The sequence below is a fragment of the Nannospalax galili genome, unplaced genomic scaffold (assembly GCF_000622305.1).
Source record: "Nannospalax galili isolate Female #2095 unplaced genomic scaffold, S.galili_v1.0 scaffold34, whole genome shotgun sequence".
Lineage (NCBI taxonomy): Eukaryota > Metazoa > Chordata > Mammalia > Rodentia > Spalacidae > Nannospalax > Nannospalax galili.
In genome coordinates this window covers 5,721,092-5,727,961 of record NW_008338996.1, presented here as the reverse complement: position 1 = coordinate 5,727,961, position 6,870 = coordinate 5,721,092, and the positions used below count along the sequence as shown (strand labels likewise).

The following is a 6,870-nucleotide window of genomic DNA, read 5'->3' as shown; positions in this document are numbered from 1 at the left end:
TTCATACAGGGCCCAGAAGACCAGCAGTTGACGCCTGTCTCTTCTGGCAGATGCTGTGTTCATTCAGTAATCCATGTCTTCTTAGAAGATGGAAATTCAGTATGAGAAATGTATGTCACAAAGAAATATAGAATGGGAGAAGCCCAGAGATGGCCCTCTCTCCATCTTACAGAGAAGGATTATGGGCAACGAAGGTTTCCTAACAGAGGTGTGACAAAAGAGTTTAGAATGAGTCAAAGTTAGCAATAGGTAAAGGAAAGGCCTCCTGGAGAGGAACTGAAGAATTATGGGTTGAGAGACTTAAAGGGGTAGGCAGGAGACTTAGTATACTCAGGGATGCAAGACCAATAGATATACCCAGAACGTGGGTATATCTATTGGACGTGGCCTTCCAAGCGAAAGAAAATACCTACATTCTAATAATCACAGACTGGGTGGCGAGCTGCTACAACAGAACAGGAATGAGCTGATGCATTAACTAGAATCTCATCCCCAGTACAGGGACAAGGTGCTGTTCTCATCTCCACTTGGAGAAATGCACTTTAATAGTTATGTTGATTTTTTCCCCAGGGAATTTATTCAGAATTTTGTGTTTGTTTCATGAATCAATAAATACTATACAAAACAATGTAAAAATGCCTACCATTTCCTCTCCCTTTCTCCCCTCACTTGGGGACAATTCCCTGGACAACCTTATCCAAGGGTTCTCCCTGAAGTCTCATTTCATCCAGCAAATGACCCCACAGCTGATATGTATTAGCCCCTTGAATAATTTCTGGAGATTTGGTTGGGGTGGGAGAGCCTCTAAGATGAGGTGACTAGGTTAGGGAAATGGATTAGTGTTTTTGAGGAGATGGTGCCTAGGGCAAGAGCCTACCCCAAAGAAAAGGGTGTCTAAAATGTTCACAGTTCCTTCTTTTATTTGCCTCAAAAAGTGACATTTATTCAAAGAAAAAAAAAGACAAGATGTCTGTTCCTTGGCTCCCTTCCCTCCCCACTCCAGCTGTTCCTCAGCTCCCCCAGGATTGAACCCTGCCTAGGGCCAGGCAGCAGGACGGCCCCTCAAAAGATGTCAACAACATTGAGGGGCATCTTTTCAGTGGAGGTGTTGTAGAAAGTCTCAACATCTCAAAGAGTCCTCTTGCCTTCTTCTGTGATGATGTTAATAGCCACTGCCTTATGGCCAAAACGCCCACCACAGCCAATTCTCTGGATGTAGTTCTTCCTGTTGGTGGGAGGGTCGTAACTGATGACCAAAGAAACCTGCTGCACATCAATGCCTCTGGCCAGCAGGTCAGTAGTAATCAATATTCTGCCAAAGCCAGACTGGAATTCCCTCATGATCACATCTCGTTCTTTTTGGTCCATATCTCCATGCATGACAGAAACAGCAAAACCTGGGCATGCACCTTCTCAGTGAGCCAATCCACCTTCCTTCTGGTGTTGATCAAGATTACTGCCTGGATGATGGTCAGCATTTCATACAAGTCGCACAATGTGTCAAGCTTCCTCTCCTCTAGTTCTACATTAATGTAGAATGGGTGGATACCCTCCAGAGTCAACTCTTCCTTCTTGATAAGAATCTGAATGGGGTCTCTCATGAACTTCTTCATCACCTCAAGAACATCAGAAGGCACTGTAGCTGACAATGGGAACAGGGCAGACTAAGCCCAGGCAGGACTCCAGTGTATACACCCAGCAGAGGACCAGAGAGGCTTGCCTAGAAACTGCTTGGGTATTGCTATTGAGCTTTGGAATATATCATAGATCTGGCCCTTGAATCCACAACTTAACATTTTATTGGCCTCATCCAGTACAAACATCTTGATGTATTTGGGAGACAGATATCTCCGGTTAAGCATATCAGACACCTGGCCAGGCGTACCCATGATGATACAGGGAGTATCCATCCGCAGCTTCTGTACATCAGCATGCATATCGGTGCCCCTACTGCAAGCAAGACAAGAGGCACCCATGTAGTTGCCCAGTGCCATGAACATATTTTATATCTACTGAGCCAATTCATGAATGGGTACCAGAACCAAAGCCTGAGAGGCCTTTAAATCTAACTCAATCTGCTGCAAAATGGATATGGCAAACATAGCTGTTTTTCTAGTCCCAGACTGGGCTTGAGCGATCACATCATAACCCTTGATACAAGGAAGAATGGCTCGCTGCTGGGTGGCAGAGGGCTTCTCAAAACCATAGGCATAAATGCCTTGGAGGAGGGATTCTGGGAGATTCACATCATCAAAGCTATCAGCAATCTTATTACAGTTACTCTTGATGACACCTGCCTCTGGATCAAGAATCCTGACTCACAGACATGATTCTTGTAATCTAGAATGGTAAGTTTATTTATGTGCAATATTCTAGTGTGTAATTCACACCACACAAAGGGGGACAGTCCAGACAGGCTGGTGCATAGTTCTAGAAAGTTAGCATGATCTGCTTTGCATGTAATTTCCAGTTGTACAATGTCTCCCATGCAAATAAAAAACATGCAAATCATGGTCATGCAAATAAGGTAGTGTGCATTGATTAAAGTTCAGTCCTGGTCAAATGGTCAGGGTCACAGGGCTCCAGGCTGGAGATTATAGAATTTCAAATCTAGCAGTTTGGGTATCCTGGACCATGCTTGTGAAATTTCCTCAATAGGAACTAGCTTCAGTGTCTAGTCTCTTATTAATGGCCTTATTTCTACACTAACATCAATGGGGAAGTCACTAGATAATGTAAAAAAAATCAGGATGCCGAAAGACTACTGCCAAAAGACCACTGTGGCTGCAGTTCGAAGGGTAGCTTGGTGGGAACAGGGCAGACTAAGCCCAGGCAGGACTCCAGTGTATACACCCAGCAGAGGACCAGAGAGGCTTGCCCAGAAAAGGCATGGTGGAGAGGAGAGCCCAGCATGTTGGAGTGTGACTTGCTTCTGGACTCTACATTTCTCATGTCCTATGTGTGAAGATGCTTAGGCTCAAGGAAGTCTACAACTAAGTCCTCCTATGGCATTTACTTCATAGACAGCTGATGTTTCAGGGGGTATGTCTATCAAGCTACTTTTATTGAAGGATAATTAATTTCCAGTAAGTTCTGATTTTACTTGATATTATTCCCACCAAAAGCAGTTAAAGTCTGAGCTTTATTGGGGAAATATATGCTTCCCATTAGCATTTTTGAAATATTGAGAACAGTTCACAGACTGGCATGGCACTGTTTGGGTTCTTCTTGTCAGGAAGTGAGAAGAGAGTTTGGGAATTCTTACTAGAAATACTCACCCATGAGGTATACCTCTGCAGGGTTGCAAGTTAAAGTAGCAACAGGCCTCTTCAGTGAGCCCTGTCTATGTCTTGAATCACTCTCCTAGAATAGAGATTAACCTCATCAAGATTATGTAGTTTTTCTCCACACATTACATGCTAGATACATGGCATAGTGAGGTGGGATCTACTATCAATTAATTTGTGAGAAACTTTGAGGCTTAGAAAGGAGATATATTGGAGGGAAAACCCCAATCTGTAACAGAAGCAGGAACCGCTCCCGCTTGTAGCGTTGCTGGAAATCTGTATTGCTTTGAGGGGTGGGGAGTGTGCAGGTTATTGTTGTTAACTTGACAAACTAGAATAATCTGGGAGATGGGTCTCTGTGTATGTCTGTGGGAGTTATCTTGATTATGTTTATTGAAGTGGGAAGACCCACCCACATTTCCTGGATAGGGGATCCTGGACTGAATTAAACTGAGAAAGGGAGCTGAGTACCAGCAGGCATGCATTCATTGCTCTCGCAGACCTTGGACACAATGTAACCAGATGCTTCTGCTCCTGATGCCTTGTCTTCCACTATGATTGATTCTAACTTGGAACTGGAGTAAAATAAACCCTTTCTCTCTTAAGTTGCTTGGTCAGCATATTTTGTCACAGCAACTGGAAGAGAATCTAAGACAGAGAGAGTGCAAGGGACCAACCCAGGACATTGGGCATGCTAGATAGTATAATAAGGGATGTTGCCTGACACCTAATCCTAGAGGGATGTCAGGACTACGAAGGAGTTGGGGAGAGCAGAGTAAAATCACAGACTGTTAAGAGAAAGCTGTTCTCTTAGTTCATCTTCTGGTAGTAGGACAACTAAGGATAGAATGATAAAAACACTGGGTGTGTGGGCTTAATTAATGTTCTACAGTAGTCTGAAGAGATTATGGATGGAATGAATAGATTCTGAGCTTAAATATGAAGGTTATTAACCATTGCACCTTGTGCATGTGTCAGTTAATTGATTTCATATGGTCCTGTTTCTGTACGAAAAAATGCAACATTCCTACCTCAGTTTCCTTGTCTATAAATTAGAGTAGACATGGCCCTTGTTATATTCTTTTTTATATTTTATTTATTATTTTTATTTTCTGTATATAAGTGTATTGCCTGCATGTGTGTAAGTGTACCCGTGTTATACAATGCCTGTGGGGATCAGAAGAGGGTGTTGAATTCCCTGAAACTGGAGTTACTAGAGTTAAAGACGGTTATTAACCACCATGTGGGATCAGGGACTTGAACCCAGGTCCTCTGAAAGAGCAGTTAGTGATCAAAACCGCTCAGCCATCTCTCTAGCCTTATTGTATTCTTGTAGAGATTAAATGAACTAATGCACTTGAATGTCAAAATATGGCTGGCATGATGTAGGTGCCATGCAGGTATTTGTACTACATCTGTAGTCTTATGCACACAATCATAGAGAGTGCATGTGGGAGCTTGCATGGCTAAGAGTATTTGATGGTTGCCTGTGGGGAAGATGTGAAGCAAAAAGTCTTAATGAGGTCTCTTCCATACTTCTTCATGTGTTTCTTGCATTTTTATTTATTTTCAGCGAGGCAATTATCATGCATTACATAGCAAAAAAGTTGGACTGATTCCGGTATCATAACAAATAACTGAAAATGAAAAACAAGTGACTGATCTTCAGTCAATATATTTATGCCTGTTTCATGCCCACTTTATCCCAGGAACTTGTATAGAAACTGGAGACTTAGTAGCAATCAAAACACACAACCAGCTTTGCTTTACTGTGAAAGGAGGCATAGTAAATAAACAAGTAGACACTCATCTGTGTTAGAGAAGGGATGTTTCATGGTTGAAAAAATCAGAAGGGGGATAGAAAAGACAAGTGGGAACAATGTTACAATCTTTTCTTTTCCTTTCTCCCTCCCTCCCTCCCTCTTTCAGGGGTGGCTGGGACCTCTGCACTGAGTTACATCTCTAGCCAAGCATTACCATTGCAAATAAAAAGAAAAAGTATAGCCTTGTAGAGAGAAAACATCTGAGTTAAGGCAGACAGTGAGGACGGGAACTAACCAGTTATCTGGGGAAGATATTATTTCAGACATTACTTCACGGAGTCTGAGCAATAATGTTTGCCAAAGTCTTGAGAGGTAGGTATTATTGTCTTCATTAACATACAAGAGAACTCAGGCTCAGAGAGGGTGGGCTTGTTCAGCTGGTCAGCTGAAGATCTGAGCCTCAGCCGAGAATTCCTACTAATGTGGTCTTGGCCGTCTTGTCCTTGTACCTATCTTCAGTAAATGGCATGCAGCTGAGTTTGGGGCAGGTTGTGGTAGCTCCAAGCCCTCTCCTAGTTGTGGGTCCAGTGTAGTTGTCATTCACTGCCTTGCAGTGTTAGGAGGTGCCAGACAGAGCTGTGTCCCTCTTCCCACCTTCTCCCTCCTCCACATCCTTTCTAGCATCTCTCATCCTATGACTACATAGGGCACAAAGGTGAAGGTAAAACATAGCAGCTCACATCATCAAGTCTTCATGCAGACCTCTTTTTGTCACAGTCGAGCTCACTTGTGCTCCCCGGATAAGATAGCAGTGTGGTGCTGTGGTGAATGTATAGAATCTAGGCAAGAACCCAGCATTTTTCCCTGTGCATGGACAAGGTCTGCTTTCTCAGAGCATCCATTTTCACTTTTACTTGGCCCAACTCATGGATTTATGTTGCAGATCAAATGAGAAGTAAAATAATAGTACCTATCGCATCTGGGAGAGACTTCATCCCAGGCATTAGGCCTGAATGATACAGATGCAAGAGTAAGAAAAGCAAGTCACCGTGCAGAGGGCAGAGTGCCCAGGCTAGCCAAAGCAACTCCAACGGTGTATGCTAAGGATGATAAGTATTCTATTTTGAGACTTTGAAGCAAAACTCAGTAAACGAATTTGTAGAATCATCCTTCGAAAACCCCTCCACTCTGCTCACCCAGGAAAGTGCGATCTTTGGGTTTAATTCCTAGCTTTTTTCTCGCCCCAATTTTATAGTAGCCAGAACAAGTTTCACAATGTTAATGTAAGTGCTCTGCTCCTCTCTGAGCATCCTTCCATGGCTCCCTATTGCTCTCAAAATAATTTGCTCCTGATGATCAGGCCCCTGCCAACTTCTTAGCTGGCTTAACATCTCTTAACATTTCCCATTTTCTCCCAACTGTGACAGTAAGGTCCCACCAATCTGAGGTGCTTCTAATTTCTCCAGATTCTTGATACCCATTCTCACCTTCTGGACTTTCCCAAAGGTCATTGTTTTTGCCTGCAACTTACAAACTTCCCTATATCCCACTGCTGCCCAGCCTCCAATGTACTGTACAAACTCAGCTTGTCCAGGCAAACACTTGTTACTCTCCATCATGATTGTTAGTGGTCAGTATCTCCAGCCAGATCCTAAACTCCACGAGGCGGGCTCACGCTGTCCTCTTTACTCTTCACTGTGCCCAAGTCATCATGGTTTATGGCATAAAGAAGGTGCCAATCAAAGTAGAAAAATAAATATGACTGTCATTTGTGAGTTCTTCCTGTGTCCTGGATACCATGGTTAGTGTTTTCCATTTAA

The 6,870-nt window shown here is 43.1% G+C and overlaps 1 pseudogene; it reads right to left on the bottom strand.

Moving 5' to 3' along the window:
- Positions 1 to 1,062: 1,062 nt before the first annotated feature.
- On the bottom strand, positions 1,063 to 6,666 carry LOC103734551 (annotated as a pseudogene).
- Positions 6,667 to 6,870: the final 204 nt, after the last annotated feature.